This window comes from Stomoxys calcitrans, chromosome 1 (genome assembly GCF_963082655.1).
Source record: "Stomoxys calcitrans chromosome 1, idStoCalc2.1, whole genome shotgun sequence".
NCBI classification, from domain to species: domain Eukaryota; kingdom Metazoa; phylum Arthropoda; class Insecta; order Diptera; family Muscidae; genus Stomoxys; species Stomoxys calcitrans.
In genome coordinates this window covers 67444426-67466731 of record NC_081552.1, presented here as the reverse complement: position 1 = coordinate 67466731, position 22306 = coordinate 67444426, and the positions used below count along the sequence as shown (strand labels likewise).

Here is a 22306-nt window from a genome sequence, read left to right as displayed (position 1 = left end):
GTGAGCAAGATCACTAACACTAACAAACACTTAGTTACACTAATACTAACAAACACTTAGTTAGTTAGTCGAAATTTCATATAGAATTCTAAACGATTTCACAAATGATTTCGTATTTAAATCGGATGTTTCTCCTTAAATTTCTTACAGTGCAGGTAATAAAAAATAAACATCCCACTTGTCAATGTGTTTAGGCCATATTTACATCGAGCGTGTAACAACAAAAACATAAATCATATTTATTAGGAATTTGAAAATAACATTTACTTGGTTCAATAATAAAATAATTACAAAAATTTTACACAAAAACAGAAATGCAAATCGTCTGTGACGAACCGAGCTTGAAAAACCTACAAGACAAGCATAAGAGAAACATGAATAAGCAAGCACAATAAAATCATAACAAAAATATCTCTTTTAATGTAGAGAAATGGACGAAAGTATACCCCAGATAAGTCGGACAGAAATCGGTACGAAAATTGTTCAGTCGTGTCCGACATCCGACATCGAAATCGTTACGGAAGTCATATGGGCTGATTGACATGATTTTGGAAAGAAACGTCGAAGTTCCGGAGAAAAATCGGAACGAAATCTGAAGAAAAACCTTGGGAAATTCGGAAAGGGATTTTTTTTGCGGAAACTTCGTAAATATTTCTAAACAATGGGAATTAAGTTCGTATTGAAATCGGATGTAGCTTCCGTAACTTCGTACAGAATTCTGAACGATTTCGAAATTCATTTCGTATAGAAATCGGATGTTTGTGTACCTGCTTCAATGATTAAAAAATGTTGCAAAAAAACAGACAAGCGAATCGTTAAAACATTAAGAAAAAACAAAAATTGCAGCTTGAAAACTCCACAAGACAAATAGGACTGGAATATGAATGACAGAAAAAATTAAGAACATGGCTCAATTAAGATATTTGTACATTCAATTAAAAAATTCGTTCCTATCGGGCCTATAAACGAATTGTATTATAAATTAAAATTTTGCAATTTGGATTTATGACAATTGAAGCAATTATTAACTCAATGAAACAATTTATTTGAATGTTGTTCCTTCTTTCTAATAATATATTTACCAATTAAATAAATTTTAATTTTTTGCACTAATAAAAAAATTTTTATTTTATTGGATTAAATTACTGATAAAACGTGTAATTTAATGCCTAAAAATATTTCTTTTTTACTTTCTAAAAGAAATAAGAAAAAATTTCTTTTCCTTTAAGAGTCTCTCTTCATTGTCATTGATACCGTCTGTAAAAAGTATAATGAAGAAATAATTAATATATATATATATATATATATATATATATATATATATATATATATGTAGAGAAATGGGGTGAATGTATATATATATATATATATATATATATATATATATATATATATATATATATATATATATATATATATATATATATATATATATATATATATATATATATAGTGTCTATAGGGGTAATAACATATTAAAATAAATTTATATTTATAAATATATTCATTTACAGGTAGTGGGAGTTGCCCAACAACAAAAACAGAGTACACTATCTGTAACTCTGTAATTTATGTAACTCTGTTTTCGACAGACAGTGATTAGAGAGCTCTGAGTGACAGATTGTGTTTTCCGCCATGAGTGTGCGTCGTGTTGTGTTGCTACAAAGCAGGAATTTGAAATGCAAAATGCATATTTATTAAACAAAAATTTAATTATTAAACATTGTGTTATTGTTTTGGCCGGTCTGTGGTAAGTTATGCAGCGCCAGTGTGGTCTCGTCAGCTTTGTGACGCACAGTGGAATAATATTCAGATCTGTCAGAATGCCGCCCTTCGAACAACGGTCTCAAGTGGACCACCTCCGTCAGGAGACAAAGATTCTACCAGTGCGACGACATAACCACATGCTGTCTAACCAATACATTTTGGGATGTTATCGCAGAGATCATCAAAATCATCATCTTATGGATAGATATGCACCGCCCAGAAGCCTTAAGGTAGATCTACATGATCTAGAGCGTGAGGTTCAGCGCCACAAGAGAGAAACGCTAGATCAAGTGGCATATAAAGCAGGTCTAGACAACATTCATGCAGACACGGTAGCAGATGCGGTAAATAGCTACCGGGTGAATGTAGTCCTTGGAGACCGACCGCCTCCCATTGCACCTGAAGAAATTGACCTCCCCCGCCAAACCAGAGTAGTTCTGGCTCAATTACGTATGTCCCGATTGTGACCGGCCAGACCCATTCGACTCAGACCCAGATTCCTCTGGACGTACCCCATCTTAGTCGCAGAGTTCCTGGATCTGGATTCTCAATAAATTCAAGCAGACGAAAGATAGAACATAACAAACTGCGACAAGAACAACAACAATCCTACAATAACAACAACCACACTTTTGGATAGCCTTCTTTCGCGAAGGCAGGTCAAGAAGGATTTCCAACAAAAATTTAACGCACTGCAACCACCATATAAAAAGAACGAAATCTATTGAAATGTAATATTAACGAACTATGTTGAAAAATGTCAAAAAAAGTCTGTGACAAATGCCGTAGTTTAGACCACTTTCCTAATGTTAACAATTTTAATTCTATTGCATAAATTGTTACATCCAACAAATACATATGTTAAACATGTTATGAATACTTATGAAACTTATATCTACATAAAAAATAACAAGTAAAAAGGCGCCAAGTTCGGCCGGGCCGAACTTTGGATACCCACCACCTCGGGTATATATGTAAACCACCTTTCATCAAAATCCAGTGAATATTGCATACCTTGTGTCCCATAGCAGTTATATCGAAATATGTTCCGATTTGGACCAAATACTAATAAGTACAGTAGCTTATCTAAAAATAGACCGATCAGAACCATATACGACACGGACATCGAAAAGCCTAACATAAGTCACTGTGTCAAATTTCAGTGAAGTTGGATTATAAATGCACTTTTATGGGGCCAAGATTTTAATTCGAGATATCGGTATACATGGCAGCTATATCCAAATCTGGACCGATTTGGGCCAAGTTGCAGAAAAATGTCGAAGAGCCTAGCACAACTCACTGTCCGAAATTTCGGCGAAATCGGACGATTTAGGGCCTAAGACCCTAAGTAGGTCGATTGGTCTTTATGGCAGCTATATCCAAATCTGAACCGATTTGAGCGAAATTGAAGAAGGATGTCGAAAGGCTTAACACAACTAACTGTCCCAAATTTCAGCAAAATCGGATAATAAATGTGGCTTTTATGGGCCTAAGACCATAATTCGGAGGATCGGTCTATATGGCAGCTATATCCAAATCTAGACCGATCTGGGCCAAATTGACTAAGGATGTCGAAGGGCCTAACACAACTCGCTGTCCCAAATTTCAACAAAATCGGATAATATAGCCCTTCTTCGAACATAGCCCGATATAGCCCATCTTCGAACATAGCCTGCTTATGGACAAAAAAATTACCTGTGCAAAATTTCAGCTCATATCTCTATTTTTAAAGACTGTAGCGTGATTTCAACAGACAGATTTTTACGCTGATCAAGAATATATATTGTATACTTTATAGTGTCGGAAATGGGTATTTCGATGTGTTGCAAACGGAATGACAAAATGAATATACCCCCATCTTTCGGTGGTGGGTATAAAAATTAGGAAAAGCAAGAAGATTTAACATAACGAACCCTATTCGTTATCTTTACTATTGTTGTTCTTCTTTTTTGGGTCACCCATCTGCACCGTTATCAGCGGCCCCTGCAACTTCTCCAGCACCATTCTCATCAGATTGTGTTTTCGCACTATTGCCATTTGCCACTTCTGATTCTTCAAGCTTACGCTTCTTCTTTTGTGATGACGCCTCATCTGGCTGTGGATTAGGAGTTACAGTGGATGTCATTTCAATGGCTTCCTTCGTAACTTCTTTATTTTTGCGAGGAACTTCACGCAATTCATATAATTTCAAACGCTCCTTCACTTGCTGCTTCAAAGTCTAGCGAAACACCGCAGTAGGCTGCTGCAAGAAACAATCAATGCGCTATGCAATGGGGCATTTATTGGCTAGGAAACGTGAAATACGACCTTTGTTCTTCAAACCGGCACGCCCAATAAAGGAGGAATGATAGAGGAGGCCGTATTTAGGGGTATTTAAACGGGTCTCCAGGGCTATGAATAAATCCTTTTCGGCACCTAAAATTTGTACCGTGGAAGCGGGGTATTTAGCCAAATTTGTCAAGCTACCAGCACGAGATATCAGACGGGCATCAACTTGATCACCATTCAACGATTGCAGATTTGGAGCTGCACAGTCCATTTTGTTGTGTAAATAAGTTGACAGTTTCTTACGGTATTCCGAAACTTTCACCACGCGTTCCGCAAAAAGTTCAATATTCATTAGATCAACAATAGATATATCCATAGCCATGGATATCTTGACGGCATCAATGATAGCCTGTGCCTTGGTCGAATCCATTATCATTTTTTCCAATTCCTCTAGCTTATCTTGTGTTAGTGTTTTACGATCTTTAATGAATTTTGCGGCCTTGGCAAAAATATAGTTGTCAGGTACAATCTTAACCAACTCAGGGACACAGTGACCATTCACGTATACGCATCGAGAATGTGTTGACGTCTTTGTCCATCTGATCCAATAAGGCAATGGACTGTATAATCATGTTATGATTATGAACATTGAACTTACCTTTGGTACGAGAATAACTGTGGCCCAAACCAGCCAACTTGTCAGTGAAACCTGAAAATAAAAACATGGATGTTAGCCATTAAATGTTCAGATATATACTGAAAATTCAATCTCGCCTTTAATCAATTTGTGAAAATGAAATCTAACGACTCTCAATATTACTGGAACTACACCAAAATGGCTACACTGTACACCGATTGCTTCGGTAATGGCAGCTCCCAATTTCGAATCGCCTATGCCAAGTTGGCATTTGTTTTTCTTTAGCTTTGAGAAGAAATCGTCCAAGAATACCATTAAGTCTTGTGGCACAATACCTTCATAGATAGAATTAATGTTTTCAAAAGTTGATATGACCGTTTTAAAGGGAGCAAATCCATCAAATTTAACAATGGAATTGAATGTTGCTAAATCAGTTACAGACGACTCCACTTGAGGCAAAAACATGGCCACCTTCTCAAACTCCTTCACCCAGAACAAAGCGTACCCAGCCGCATGTTCATACAAAACGTATAGCTGTGACTGTAACGAGAAGAGGAAATCAGGTAACAATATCAAAGAGTGCAGTTATTTTCAAGTATTAGCTCAATGATTACAGAGGAGAAAACCTACTAAAATTCACATGAGCATTCCATTAGGAACAGGAGATACTTATCTCATATCAAAGAGTGCAGTTCTTTTCGAGTATTAGCTCAATGATAATATTAGGCCTCTTTTTTATACCCTCCACAATAAGATTGGGGGTATACTAATTTCGTCATTCTGTTTGTAACTACTCGAAATATTCGTCTGAGACCCCATAAAGTATATATATTCTTGATCTTCGTGAAACATGTCCGTCCGTCTGTCTGTCGAAAGCACGCTAACTTCCGAAGGAGTAAAGCTAGCCGCTTGAAATTTTGCACAAATACTTCTTATTAGTGTAGGTCGGTTGGTATTGTAAATGGGCCATATCGGTCCATGTTTTGATATAGCTGCCATATAAACCGATCTTGGGTCTTGACTTCTTAAGCCTCTAGAAGGCGCAATTCTTATCCGATTTGAATAAAATTTTGCACGACGTGTTTTGTTAAGACATCCAACAACTGTGCCAAGTATGGTTCAAATCGGTTCATAACCTGATATAGCTGCTATATAAACCGATCTGGGGTCTTGACTTCTTTAGCCTCTAGAGTGTGCAATTCTTGTCCGATTGGAATGAAATTTTGCACGACGTGTTTTGTTATGATACCCAACAACTGTGCCACGTATGGTTCAAATCGGTCTATAACCTGATATAGCTGCCATATAAACCTATCTTGGGTTTTGACTTCTTGAGCCTCTAGAGTGCGCAATTCTTATCCGATTGGAATGAAATTTTGCACAACGTGTTTTGTTATGATATCCAACAACTTTGGCAAGTATGGTTCATATCGGTCCATGTTTTGATATAGCTGCCATTGATCGTCGCGAAATTTTATGTCGATCTAGCCATGTCCGTCCGTCTGTCCGTCCGTCCGTCTGTCTGTCTGTCGAAAGCACGCTAACTTCCGAAGGAGTAAAGCTAGCCGCTCGAAATTTTGCACAAATACTTCTTATTAGTGTAGGTCGGCTGGTATTGCAAATGGGCCATATCGGTCCATATTTTAATATAGCTGCCATATAAACCGATCTTGGGTCTTGACTTCTTGAGCCTTTAGAGTGCGCAATTCTTATCCGATTTGAATGAAATTTGGCACGTATTATTTTGTTATGGCATCCAACAACTGTGCCAAGTATGGTTCAAATCGGTCCATAACCTGATATAGCTGTCATATAAACAGATCTGGGGATTTTACTTCTTGAGCTTCTAGAGGGCCCAATTCCTATCCGATTTGGCTGAAATTTTGCATGACGTATTTTATTCTTACTTTCAACAACTGTGTCGAATAACGTTCAAATCGGTCCATAACCTGATATAGCTGTCATATAAACCGATCTGGGATCTTGACTTCTTGATCCCTAGAGGTCGCAATTATTATCCGATATGCCTGAAAGTTTGTACGACGGATCCTCTCATGACCATCAACAAACCTGTTTATTATGGTCTGAATCGGTCTATTGCCCGATACAGCTCCCATATAAATCGTTCTCTCTATTTTACTTCTTGAGCCCCCAATGGGCGCAATTCTTATTCGAATTGGCTGAATTTTTACACAGGTCCGAACCGGACCATATCTTGATATCGCTCTAATAGCAGAGCAAATCTTTTCTTATATCCTTTTTTGCCTAAGAAGAGATGCCTGGAAAAGTACTCGACAAATGCGATCCATGGTGGAGGGTATATAAGATTCGGCCTGGCCGAACTTAGCACGCTTTTACTTGTTTATAATGAGTTTTTCTTATGTTCACGCCGCGATTTGAACCCAGGCATTCGGCTTCATAGGCGAACATGCTAACCTCAGCGCCACGGCGGCCTCCAACGAGATAATATTTATGATGTTTTCGCCAAGATCCGGATCAAGACAATCCCAAGACAGCCGGTTCTACTGGATAGAGTTAGTAGTGACTGAAAGTTAAAGTGAAAGTGAAATAAGTGATTTTGGAGTGATTTTTTTTTTTGGGAGCGTTTGTTTTGGAGGAGTTCTTTCGAGTCTGGATAGGATTTGTAAGATGATGGTGAAGAGATCGAAGGGGCAGAGTGGGAGTGTAGGAGGTGGGGGGACGTCGGATTAGTAGTGCTATTAGTACCGATTCGTCGGTGGCCCGTGCCGAACGGTATAAAATGAGGAAGGAGTCGGTGGAGAGTGGGAGTGAAGATGGGAAGCGCATAAAACTAGGTTCGCCTGGTGTGGCGGTTGTCAAGGAGAAGGTGGTGAATCGCCATCTGGCAGTCGGAAGACAGCTGATGTGAAGTCAGCTGGTGCGGTTGATGGCGCTGGTGGTAGTGCCAGTGCAGTGGTTGATGGTGGTGTTATTGTGGGTGGTGTTGCCAGTGAAGGTGGGGCATCGACTCCCAGGAAGGCAGAGTGGGAAAGTAGCGCTCGTAGGGCCTACTTTCCCACTCTGCCCTCCCATGGGAGGCAGGGAGTCACGGTTGGCGAGATGAAGGAGGTGACTGATGCCTTAGTGGGGACTGTATATGAGGCTGGGATAAGTGGCGCCATGGCGAAGAGGGACTAAAGAATGAGTCGATTAAGAGGAGGTTGTCGGCGTACGAGGCGATGGCTGCTCGCGGCGCGTTGGTGGGTGTATGTGGCGTGGGTGAGCGTCCGGCTGTTTCACAGTCGGTGCCTGTTGCCCCTGCTGTAAACGCACGTACTGGCACGTTTGTTGCCCCCGTCGCTGTCACTGCCGTCCCGTCTGTGCCGGTTACGCAGCTGGTGGTCAGTGTTGGTGAAGGGCAAGGGGAAGGTGGTGACAACTTCCGCGAAGGTTGGTAAGAAGGTGGTAGAGGAGGTGGGCCCCACATTTGGGGTGAGGGTTCACGGGGTCCGACCGATTCGAGATGGCGGGGCGGTCGGTCGCCGGTCGCTGCGTTTGGCTTCCGCGCCTTGGAAGCCTGAGGGTGGCGCTGCCAACATTACCCGGAGTGCACTCCGAGGGTGGCGGATAAGTTGTGCGAGGAGGGGGCGTACGTGAAGTGGTTTCGTTTCACCGCCCGGATGCAGGATGCGGTCTTCGGATGCCATCGGTGCATGGGTTTCGACCACAGGGTACGGGATTGGCGCGCGCAGGGTGATGTTTGTCGCCTTTGTGGATTGGGCGGACATGTGGCTTCGGCCTGTCCGAATCCCGTTCATTGTAGGAATTGTGCTTTCAAGGGGTTGCCGGCGGATCACATGATCATCTCCGCGGCCTGTCCGATCTATACTAGTTTGGCATTAAGGATCGTCATGGTGATTAAATTTTTCCAATTTAATTGCCAGCGGTCTAGAGGGGTAACGCAGGAGTTGGGTCATGCCATGCGCAGCGCTGGTTGCTCTGTCGCGCTGGTACAGGAACCATATGTAGTGGATGGTAATGTTGTAGGATTGCCGGGGGGATGGGAGTCTTTACTGACAGCGGGGATGACTCTGCGATAATTGTAGATGACGGCGACATCGACTGTGCGGTGGGTAGCTATAGCCAGTGGGGAGTCTGCATATGTGCAGAAGGGCGGTGTGGTAGGACGTTATTGTAGGTTAGCGCCGACTTGGATCCCTATCTTGGATATATGGATACGGTGCTACTACTCGCGAGTAGCAATCCGCTCATCCTAAGTTTAAACGACAAAGCAAAATCCCCGATGTGGTTCTCGAAAATGACCCAGCACTCGCTTGGTCATGAGAATCGCCATCGTGGGCAGTTGCTCAGCGAATGGTTAACTTTGAATGACGTTGGTGTGTTGTTGAGATTGTTGTCACTTCCAGGGATTGACGGACTCGGGTTACGACTGAACGATCCAGGTGCTGGAAAGATCAATACGTGAACTGGGACTTATATGTGGAAAGTTTTAGGGAGACTGCATCAGCATTGTCTTTAGATGACCAAATTGCTAAGGTAGACGAGTGGATGAGCGCGGTAAATGATGCCCTCCTTGGCAGACGTCGAAGGCGAAACCAAGTCAAGTGGTGGACCCGTGAGCTGGAAACAATGCGGCGGAAATTCAGGCGTCTGAGGAAGCGATTCCAAAGAGCCAGAAGTTCCAATGCTGAGGATCTTGTCTCACGCCGAAACGACTACCATAGCAATTTGAGGACGTACAAGCAACTGTTGATTAGGAGCAAGGAAGATCACTTTAGGAGGTTTGTACACACTTACACACTTTTCTCACAAACATTTGCCTGTAATACTTAGTTGAAATTGTTTTTCCTTTAAATAAAATGCGCTCTACAAGACAAGTGCAAGATAACACGTGGTGTAAGAAAAACATAAAAATTAGGAAGATGTTTGCTTTCCTTCGTGTTTGTTTTTATTACGATTTTGATGTTTATTCTTTATTATTGTGCTGTGTAAACCTTACTCATCTTCAGATTAATAGAGGTAGCAACAATGTGAACGCAACGATTAAGGAAATGGCATACCATTCAAAGTAGGAAAATTCATTCATAATTTTGGGTAAAAACATAAGGGTACAAATTCAATTCAATGGTAATAATGCTATGTATGAGTCCGCTGGTATGTCAGGAAGGGACAACTGGATAGGCAATATGGCGATTGTCGAAAGGTGTCGGAATATAGAAAATGACTGGTTTGGAAGCCTTCCAATTGAAATAGTATAGTTTATAAAAGAGAGAGCAGAACGACTGAAGCCATTAGTAAAATTTATCAAAGTGTTGAAGTGCAAGTCAGAAAATTGTAATCGTTCTAACGACTGATTTTAGATTAGTGTTTTCGCGATGTATTTTGGTTTTTTTTTTTTAAATATATTAAATATAACAATAATGTTTGAATGCAGGTGACACCAGTGCATCCAACGGAAATCGGAATATATTTTTTATTACCCTAAACCAGAGTGAAGAAGAGAATAAGGAAGGTTTCTGATAAAGAATAATGGAATTTTAGGTAAGGCCGCAAATAAGTTTGATTTCAACAACAAATAAGGTAGGAAAGTTATATTTCCGAGAAGACCAAAAACCATCCTATATATTTGACATTGTCATCAGCTCATCTGAGCCTACCAATAGATTCGACTAGGCTGCAGAAATAACTGGAATTGATTGACCCTCTTAGGGGGGTTATCACTTACCAAAGCAAGATACATTTTAATATCTGATCATCTTCACCAAACAAATGAGTTTGCCATACCGCCAAGAGGGCGTTGAAGGTGTCGTGGTATCTACGCTAACCTCACATTTGCCTGCTAACAGCATTCAGCCAAAGGAAGTGGTGAGACTGGTGAAACTGTGTTAATTTCCACTTCGAGGTGGTGTGGTGAGAGCATACAATTTTTGGGCGCAAGCTCTAGAGTCCAAACCCATAGAAAAAATCAACCACGGCGTTGACGGTATCGACCCCCATTCGTTCATAAAAGTGAATCAACAAACAGATGTTGTCAGGCCAACAACCAAAGTGCTCAAACCAAAAACGCGATTTCGTCCGCAAAACGTTAACAGAAAAACAGCATCCGTTCATAACAGTGCACATCCTGACAACTAAAAGAGCATAAGTTGATAATTAATACTTACAATTCAACAACCAATGGTGCACACATTAATAACATTGAGTGTGCGATTGGTCAACTTCGAGCGGACAAGCCCACAACAAATGATGCACAAGCTACCAACATTAGATACACGATTTGAAAACTAATGGTGCACGACTTGTGGACCTTTGGTGAACACCTTGATACCAATTTGATGATCTTTCAATAACGTATCGAGTACAACAAGAAACGACAATTTTAATTTTTATACCCCCCACCATAGGATGGGGGTATACTAATTTTGTCATTCTGTTTGTAACTACTCGAAATATTCGTCTGAGACCCCATAAAGTATCTATATACTTGATAGTCGTGACATTTTATGCCGATCTAACACGCTAACTTTCGAAACCGATCTTTGGTCTTGATTTCTTGAGTCTCTAGAGTGCGCAATTCTGGTCCGATTTGACTGAAATTTTGCACGTGGTGTTTTGGTATCACTTTCAACAACTGCGCTAAGTATGGTTTAAATCAGTCCATGTTTTGATATAGCTGCCATATAAACCGATCTTGAATCTTGACTTCTTGAACCTTTAGAGTGCGCAATTCTTATCCGATTGGAATGAAATTTTGCACAACGTGTTTTGTTATGATATCCAACAACTGTTCCAAGTATGGTTCAAATCGTTTCATAACCTGACATAGCTGCCATATATACCGATATTGGGTCTTAACTTCTTGAGCCTCTAGAGGGCGCAATTCTTATTCGATTGGAATGAAATTTTTCTCGACATGTTTTGTTATGATATCCAACAACTGTGCCAAGTATGGTTCCAATCGGTTCATAACCTGATATAGCTGTCATGTAAACAGATCTGGGTACTTGACTTCTTGAGCTTCTAGAGGGCGCATTTCCTATCCGATATTGCTGAAATTTTGCATGACGTATTTTATTGTTATTCCCAACAACTGTGTCAATTTGTCTGAAATTTTGTACGCCGGATCCTCTCATGACCATCATCATAAGTGTTTACTATGGTCTGAATCGGTCTATAGTCTGATACAGCTCCCAAAAAAATCGATCTCTCTATTTTACTTCTTGAGCCCCCAAAGGGCTCAATTCTTATTCGAATTGGCTGAAATTTTACACAGGTCTCCAACATATAATTTAATTGTGGTCCAAACCGGACCATATCTTGATATCGCTCTAATAGCAGAGCAAATCTTTTCTTATATCCTTTTTTTGCCCAAGAAGAGATGCCGGGAAAAGAACTCGACAAATGCGATCCATGGTGGAGGGTATATAAGATTCGGGTAGGCCGAACTTAGCACGCTTTTACTTGCTTAAATTAAACTACGCACAAACATATACTGTACAATTAAAAAAATCGGTTTACGCAAAAAGGTCAGACAAAAGTAAAAATAACTTAAAAATTATATGTATTTAATCCTAAAGTATATTTTCCATTATTCATTGGATACAAGTGGAATGGAAAAGTAATAAAATCGTCTAATATTTTAAAATGAATTTCGTTATAAAATTAACCGACTTCATAAGATTGTAAATGGTTATCGAACCCACTGACTTCTACCATATTACAATACACATATACATTTTTATTTTGAATCAAAAAGTGCTTTATCTTGAAAAGTTTAATTTCTTTCACATTTATACATAAGTAGTAATTTCGTTTATAACGAGTGCCTTTATAAATTATTTGTTCATAAATTTTAGAAGCATCCAGATTAGGATAATGTGATTTGTAAAAAGATGCATCTGATGACTTAACTGTTTTGGTGTCAATGACTTTTAAGTCGAGATCAAGACCATGTTCATGATTTGTAAAAAAATGTGCAAATTTAATTATCGCTTTAAGAGATAAAGAATGACAAGGATTAATTCTAGATGTTATACTTTTAAAATATTTTCTTGCTTCCTTATGTTTCGTTTCAAATCGCATACTCCACACAATCATAGGGGGGACAACATTTTTTATTGCTGTTGGGTAGTGTACTAAAAAGTGATGTTTTGGCTTTAAATGTCCGTATAGTCTCAAGTAGAGTGTATGATGTTTTGTAATTAATTCTTCCAAGACAACAAAATCAGATTTTACATAACTAGATTTAAGGAGCATATCAATTATTTGCAGCAATGTTATAAACACACTCCAATGCAAACACACAAAATTGCCTATCATTGGAGGTAAAAAATTGATGAAACAAGCAATTTCACTTGCGGAGTTAAACTCTTTTAATCTTTCGTAGTTTAATGGTAATGAGTTATTTCCAACTACTAGTTCACCAAACTGAAACAAGGTTTGTCTGCTGTTTATTTCACTTAATGTTCATATATTTTCGTTAATCAATGAAAGTAGAATATTGCAAATGTCTTACACATACTCCTTCATATATGTCGTACATGAAATAAAAAAAAAATTTCTACAACATAAAAATTAGGTATATCTGCGAAAATACACGCATTTTTTATGCCTGTTTCCTGAAATTTATTTTTTTGTAGATCTTGCTCATAATTAGTGCAGTTTCGTAAAAATGGATCACTTTGGTAAATGTCACATTTCATTGCCTCTTAAGCAAACACGACAAAATCTTTTTGAATTAAATGACTGAAAAAATACCTAAGACGCTATATACAGCAAGATTATCGCCAACAATTAATTTTCCTTACTTTGCCGTCAATTGAAATCTCAATACCACATTCTAACCTTTTTAGTTCATCAACCAAGTGATAAAAAGAAATTTCATTTCCAATTGATTTTAAATCAGCAGTGGGTATAAATGCAGCTGGAAATATGAAATCTAATTTAGGGAGTAAATGCTGCGGCATCGTCGGGAAATATATGTAACATCCGCATATTGAATATGTGTGGCTGCCTAAAGAGTTATTCATTTGGAAGTCATCTAAATATACAACGTATGGAATAATTAACGAGGGCGCATATTTTAGAAATTTTACCTTGAATAACTATCCGCCTGCAAAGTTGTCAACATTTGTTGAATTCGAATATTTGCTTGTATTTTCTAGTGTGCATTCTAAAAGTTTCGGTATTTTAAAAATGGCTTCAAATATAAATTGTAGTAGCATAACATATATCGCGGCCGATTTAAGGCCCAGATTGGGATTTCCGTTTATCACTACTTCCGAAATGCGGTTACTTATTTTAAAAATCTTTGGTGCTTCGTATAATTTTTGATCTTTAAGAATATTAATAAATCTGTGTTCAGTTCTTACATCGTCGAAAGGATGTTTACAAAAATTTAACAAATATTGTAAATCTTCAGTAATTTTATTATTCAATAGATGGGTTTCCAATTATTTTGATATAGGTAAAGTAATCATTGCCACGGACCTTTGTATTTCTAAAGCCCGACTTCTAGGCATGTACAATAATTCTCTTGGCACAACTGCAAAGTAAATTTCAAAGCCTTTTTCTTCATTTGGTCTACAATTTGTGTGAAATTATCTGTATGGCTTGGTAGTGGTAAATTATCTATTATTGTGTCGGAAAGTTTTTCATGCGACTGAGAAAATTTTATGTTTTCTAATGAATTATCTATTTTAACGTTATTAGAAGTAGGAAGTTGAGAATTAGATTCAGAATTTGGGTTGGGTTTAAATCGGGTTTATGTTAATGTTCTAAATGCACTCGAAAAGAACTATATCTAGTAAATATTTGCATGCAACTGTTTTGCATGCATTGAATCTTTCGAACCTTTGTTGAGATTAAGTGTTTCGTTTTCAAATTATGTAATAAAATACCTGGAGTATTGAAATTATTATGGCAAAGGAAGCACACATTCATATTGTATTTGAATTTGTTTAAGAACAATTACAAAAATATAAAAGAGATGTTAGGTTTGGTGATTTTATATCATATTCTGTTTCAATATTGTAGAAATATTGACCCACCCCCAATATCCCCCTAAGCGGACATGTAAGCCGATCATGACAATATGGGACTCGAATGAAAGGTATTTGAGGGTGGAGTACAAATGTAGCACCCAAAGTTGGTTTCAAGTCTCTGGGAGGCAGACCCACCCCCAAAATCCCCCCAAGCAGACATTTAAACCGATCATGACAATATGGGACTCGAATGTAAGGTATTTGCGGGTTGAGTACGAACGTAACACCCAAAGTTGGTTTGAAGTCTCTGAGAGGCAGACCCACCCCAAAATCCCCCCAAGCGGACATGTAAACCGATCATGATAATATTTGCGGGTGGAGTACGAATGTCCCGACCGATACGGGATGACTATAAGCACCACACAGGCTGGAACTTTGAGCTACGACTTGTGTGGTGCCCATCGTTATCACGGGAAGCTTAGTTGAATGCAACCGGGCACGTCCACAGGTTGCGGATGGTGGAAAACTCCGTTTTTATGCGGAGTAGCTGCAAATGCGGCCGCGGCCAGTCAGCGATTTTCGAGAGGAGAGTCTCAGTGAGGAGTCAGGTGGCACTGGCTCTTAACTAAATACTGAGTGCCAATGATACTCGAGATGACAAGGCAAGTTATTGGCGCCTTCAAATAACCAATAGCCAACATCAGCGTCTGTTCCCAGGTTAGGGGCGGCGAGCGTCGGATCTTGGAGCAAGCGACTCGCCACAACGAGGGATACATGCAATCCCACAAACCCATGCGGTTGGGGCGCTGGGCCAGTAACACGCCCCCGGAAAACATAGAACTACTATGAAAAACAAAGGAATAGTAAAAACGGACCCCCCAACGTTGACGACCCACGCAAACGAAAAAAGGACCATGATTTGCGGATCTGCACCTGGAATGTACGCACTCTTTATAGAGAAGGTGCAGTATACGCGCTGGCGGATGTATTAGAGAAGTACAAGACAGATATAACCGCCTTACAGGAAGTGCGATGGACTGGGAATGGCGTCACTACAACACCAAACGGTGACGAACTATACTATAGCTGCCATAACACGAGGAATGCATTTGGCTGCGGATTTGTGGTTAGTCGAAGACTGAAACACTTAGTCTCCAGCTTTACTCCGGTGGATGAGAGGCTAGCCACAATCCGCATAAAAGCCAAATTCTTCAACATCAGTCTTATTTGTGCCCATGCCCCGACGGAAGACAAAGACGAGCAGACCAAGGATATTTTCTACGAGCGCCTAGAGAGAGAGTATGACCGCTGCCCCGCCCATGATATTAAAATCGTTCTGGGAGATTTTAATGCGAAAATAGGGAAGGAAGAAAATTTTGGTCCAACAGTCAGAAAGTTTAGCCTCCACGAGATAACGTCCAGTAATGGGTTGAGGCTGATAGATGTCGCCGCGGCAAAAAACATGGTAGTTAGTAGCACCAGATTTCAACATAAAAATATCCACAAAGCCACATGGCTGTCACCCGATCAAAACACGAGAAACCAAATTGATCACGTTGTGATAGATGGAAGGCATTCATCCAGCGTGTTAGATGTACGATCGATCCGTGGAGCGAATATAGATTCGGATCATTACCTTGTTGCAGCAATGGTTCGCACCCGTTTGAACATGGCGAGGAAAGTACGATCTGACACTGCACGGAAGCTGGACATTGAAAAGCTGCAGACACAACAAATGGCAGCGGCATACTCCACTCGACTGACCCAACTGCTTAATGAAAGCACTCCTTGTTCCGATGATATAATGGCGCAGTGGCAAACTATTGCCCACTCCATGGAAAATCCCGCGAAATCCGTACTTGGGTACCGAAAGCCTCCTCCAAGAAACCCATGGTACGACCAAGAATGTCGAGATGCTACTGAAGCCAAGAATGCGGCATATAGAGCAACCCTGCAATCAGTAGCAACGCGCCAGATGAAGGAGAGGTATCGGGAGAAAAGGAGAGAGTACAGGAGTCAGAATAAAGTCCGGAGATTCTACCAAAGAATTAAACACCAAACCGATGGCTTTAGTGCAGGCACATCCTCCTGCAGAGACAAAAAAGGAAATCTGGTAACTGACACAGACAACATGCTGATGAAATGGAAAGAACATTTTACCCAACTGTTAGTCTCCGATGTTGGCGGCGAAGAGGATACCGCAGAACCAATCCCTGATGATGGTATAGAATGTTTACCTCCTAGTCAGAATGAGGTCCAAGTAGCAGTAACCCGACTAAAGAACAACAAGGCAGCAGGAGCCGACGGGTTACCCGCTGAACTATTTAAGACCGGAGGCTACACGCTGATAAGGCGTATGCATCAGCTTATCTGCGCAATCTGGCTAGAAGAACGCATACCCAATGATTGGAACCTCAGCATACTATTGTATGTCCCGTACACAAGAAAGGAGACAAGATGGAATGTGCCAACTACAGAGGAATAAGTCTCCTCCCCATCGCATACAAGATACTCTCGAGCGTACTGTGTGAAAGATTAAAACCTAAAGTCAATGAGATAATTGGGTCCTATCAATGCGGCTTTAGACCAGGTAAATCCACCCTAGACCAGATATTCACACTGCACCAAATCCTGGAAAAGACCCGAGAAGGACAAATCAACACCTACCACCTCTTTGTTGACTACAAAGCCGCCTTCGATACTCCTTTACGTTCAAAGGTATTTCAAGCCATGTCTGAGTTTGGTATCCCTGCAAAATTAATAAGACTCTGCAGGATGACACTTGCTGATACGCGTTCCTCAGTAAAAATAGGAAAGAATCTCTCCGAACCATTTAATACCAAACGAGGTTTTAGACAAGGAGACAGCCTCCCGTGTGATCTCTTTAATATCCTGCTGGAGAAGATTATACGAGATGCAGAAGTGAATAGATATGGCACACTAATCACAGGAGAGCACATGCTTCTCGCCTATGCCGACGATATCGATATCATAGGTCGGTCACCGGAAGTAGTAACTGCAGCCTTTGAAAGAATCGAAAGAGAGTCAGTGAAAATGGGTCTGGCAGTAAATGGAGATAAGACGAAATGGATGGTCTCCACTCCCAAAAAGCCTTGTACAACCGAGCAGATAAAGAACATGGAGAAAGTTGGGAACCACAACTTTGACATAGTCAGTAACTTTATTACCTCGGCACCGCCGTAACCGAAACGAATGGCACCAGTATTCAGATAAAGCGAAGAATAATACTGGCAAACAGATGCTACTTTGGACTAAGTAAGCAGTTCAGAAACAAGGCCACCTCTGGACAGACGAAGACTACACTTTACAAGACACTGATACTACCCGTGCTGTTATATGGTTCTGAAGCATGGGTACTTGTGAAAGCAGATGAGGCAGCGCTTGGAGTATTTGAGATAAAGATTCTTCGTAAAATATATGGAACAGTTTGCGTTAACGGAGAATATAGGCGACGTATGAACCACGAGCTGTATGACGACGATAGCATAGTTACACGCATCAAAATACAACGGCTGCGTTGGCTAGGTCATGTTGTCAGAATGGATGAAGAAACTCCAGCAAAGAAGTCTTTTGAAGGCAAACACGGTGGTACACGCAAACCGGGAAGACCAAAAGCCCGAAGGAAAGATCAAGTTGTGGGAGACACCTCGAAACTTGGTGTCAGAGATTTTAGAATGAGCGCAGAAGATCGAGGCGCTTGGAACGCTATTCTACGTTCGGCTAGTGCAAGAAATATTCTGTCATAGCCAATTAAAGTAAAGTAAGCAGTACGAATGTAGCACCCGAAGATGGTTCCAAGTTTCTGAGAGGCAAACTAATCCTTAAAAACACCCCAATGTGGGACTCAAATAGAAGGTACATATATGCGAGTGGAGTACGAGTACATCACCCAAAGTGGATGCCAAGCGTCGCCCCTCTAAAAAAACTCAATTGACAGTTATGCACATTTGGACTAAGATGAATGAATCTGATTCTAAAAGGTGCTGCACCTCCCCCAGAAAATCCAATGCTGTCATTTCAATCGAGGACATTATAAAGCTCAAATGAAAGACAATTGGTAGTAGAATACTATGTTTAATGAAAAACGATATTTCAGTCAGACCCACTCCGAATTATCTTAAATTATCCTTAGCCAGATATTTGTTCTGTAAAATAAAGAGCAGCGAAGCTGGCCGTGCTCACATTGTTTTATAAAAAGAGAGATCTTTAAGATGATTGTGAACAATTGGTAATGAAACTGAGAACAAGCGTGGATGAAATCAACAACGGGCGTGCTCATTTTTATTGACAACTTCCGTGGTTAATATCATCCACATGTGTGGACGAAAATGCAACATAATTTTGCTATCAGTGTTGTAGAGAAGTTTTAACATGACAGGATTCCTCACAAATCTTGCCAGCATTAGTAAGGGAATAATCACCGCTGAATATTTTTCTGATATTCACGACGGGGTTTGAACCCAGGCGTTCTGCGTCAAAGGCGGACATGCTAACCTCTGCGCGACGGTGGCCTCCAATGATCATATACTTTTAGATGGAAATCCCATTTTATGAATGATTTTTAAATTCTTCGTTTAATTGTGATTTTAGGTACCTATGACCTGATTAGGTGTATGTCCATAGTGGCATGGACCAATGACCTGATTATAACGTAATTGTTGAATATATGGGCATTTACCTGAAATTTCCAAAGCATTACAGAATGAAAACTATAAGTCATATACCTTGAATGACAATAAGATAGTAGTGGGTTTCCCCGGAAAGCACGCCATACGAATATTTGAAACATGCCTTTTTACGTTTTTGCCCCTAAAAATAAATTGGGACAACTGCGGGCAGGCAAACTTTTGAATTATTGTAAGGGGCATTCAAAGAGTGTATTTTGAAAATATGGCGAGGGTTATTTTGGGTTATTATTTTTTATTTTCATCAAAGCTGAAAAATAGTAAAAATGGGTAAATAGTGATTTACCTGGAGCAGCCCCGAAGAAACCATTATAATTTTTTTGATAATTCTACACTTATTAAGTATATCCTTCCATACACAAAATAAAAAATGACAATTCCTTAACTATAATACCGCAAACAACCGCAACGAAATTCCTATATTTTATTTTTCTTTATTCAAAGGACCGATAGGTTGTCATAACAAAGATACATGCTGGATGATTAATTTTTACCACTCTGCCCTCTCTCTGTTCATGTTGGCTTCACCACATTAGCGCTATTTACCGGCTGTTTTCAATTGGATCAAATAAATCCAATCGAAAACAGACAGATGGGGCTAATTTAAATGTTAGTGCTACTCTCTTAGGGTGGATCATCATATGGTGGTTGTCTATGAATAGTCATTCATACTACACCATACCATAAGACTACCTATTAAAAGTCATCATTTAGTATTTTTTTAAATCATATCAAAATGCCATTTTAAAAGATTTTCTGTGGTAAAGAAATAATTTGCCTGTATATATTTGGTGCGGGGGCGATAGTTCTTACTATTAAACCATGTAAAAATTTACAACGAAGAAGTGTTGCCTAGCAAAACGTCGTTTGGTCTTGTCTATCAATGAACTAAAAATGGTTGCAATCTTAGCGTTAAGGTTTGCAACTCCGACTGTTTTGGGGTGAGGTGGTCCGCTAGATATATGTGATATATATGAGAATAATGATATCAGATTCGCAATTCACAACCTTATACCTTTAATTTAACCTCATATTGTCATGATTGGTGTATACAGCCGTTTGGTGGAGGGCGTCTATATGAGGTTTGTGCGCCACATTGCCACTTGAGCAAAAATTTGAATGACGCAAATTAATAGGTCACATATCCTATTGGAGGCGATTTTAGGAGGTAAAGCACCATATAGATTCAAGGACACAAAGTTTAATGTCATATTCGTAATCTGATCTCAAATGCCTTTCATTTGAGTCTTATATAAATATGATCGAGTAAAATTCCTATTTGGAGGGTTTCTTGGGAGTGGGGCGACCCGCAAATACTTAGACATAATTTTTAATGTCGTATTCGTAATCAACTCCTGAATACATTTCATTTGAGCCCCATATTTTTATGTACGTCCAATATGTTTGTTTTTTTGTTTCTTTTGGGGTTGGAGTGGCCTCTGGGTTCCTTGGATCCAACTTTTAATACCATATTTGTATTCTTTTCCCCAATACCATTCATTTGATACCCATATTGTCTCCATCGGTCCACTTTTAATTTTAAGTGGAGTTTTTAGGATAACGGGGGAGGGTCCGCCCCCATCCAATATCAACAAACTAAAAAGCCTTTTCCTCATTCCTGACCATTTTCGTAATCTACTCCCGAATACCTTTCATTCGTGTCCCATATTGTCATTATCGTCCAATAAACCTATTTTAGGGGGTTTTGGGGTCGGGGCGGATCCCCATTTACTTGGATCCAATTTTTAATATAAAATTCGTAGTCTACTCCTGAATACCTTTCATTTGAATCTCATATTGTCCCGATCGGTTCACTTTTATTTTGGGGTCGTACTTTTAGGGTAAGGGGGAGGGTCCGCCCCCTACCGATATCAATAAATTATATAGCCTAGTGCTACTTCCGGATGATTCCCCACAATCTGTGAAAATTTGAAAGAAATCGGTTCAGCCGTTTTTGAGTCTGTACGGAACAAACAAATTTACAAACCCACAAACAAACAAACACAAACTCATTTTTATATATATAGATTAATATGGATAGGATAAGGCATGTCCGAACTGAATGGGTTTTTACATGTTGTGTCTCATTAAGGTAGGATTTATAGTTATATTTGGTTATTTTATTCATTTTATTCGGACTAAAATTCTAAAAATCATTTTCTGCCTCATTCTATCACAAATGTTGCCACATCATATCGTATTGCTTTATCATTTTTATATAAGTACTATCTGAACCGGGCCCGCTTCGCTGCGCCTTCTTTTACTTTATATGGAACAAAAGTATCTTTTGAATATTTATTTTCGACAATTAAAGAGCTTTTAGTGAAATACCATGCTACGAAAATAATATATGTACAATATATCGCAAAAACATAACAATATAAATGCCTTTATTTGAATTCCATAATATATTTACTGGTCTATGAACTCGCTCGGAGGGTTTAGGGTCATTAACGTTTGGGTGTTAGATATACTCCATTATTAAAAGTCTTTATTTCAGCTCGACCCTTGGCCCAAAAAAAAATATCAACATCGTTGTCTTCTCTCAAATACCATTTATTTAAAACCCATATTGCCATTGGTTTAAGGGGGGTTTATGGGATGAGGCGTCCTCAAATATTTGGCCCCAAAATTTGTACTCATTGGGGGGTGTTTTGGGAAAGGGGCGGTGCCCCAAATACATGGTCCCGCATTTGGATATCGGATTCGTATTCTACTCCCAAATACCTTTATTTGAGCCCCATATTGCGTTGGTCAGTAAATAATTGTCAATATGGGGTTAATACCTTTCATTTGAGACCCATATTGACGTGGTTGGTAAATATGCCCGATTTAGGGGTGTTTTGGGGAGTAGGTGGCCCCCCAACCTGAAAATACTTATCCCTGGGGTGGCCCCATACACAATTTTTCGCGAATATTATAATATGTTATTATATATATCAGATTTGTGTTTTACTCCCAAA

General features: G+C 39.6%; 1 pseudogene; it reads right to left on the bottom strand.

Moving 5' to 3' along the window:
* Positions 1-3595: 3595 nt before the first annotated feature.
* LOC106093053 (nucleolar protein 56-like) overlaps positions 3596-22306 on the bottom strand; it is a 74116-nt pseudogene continuing 55405 nt past the window's right edge.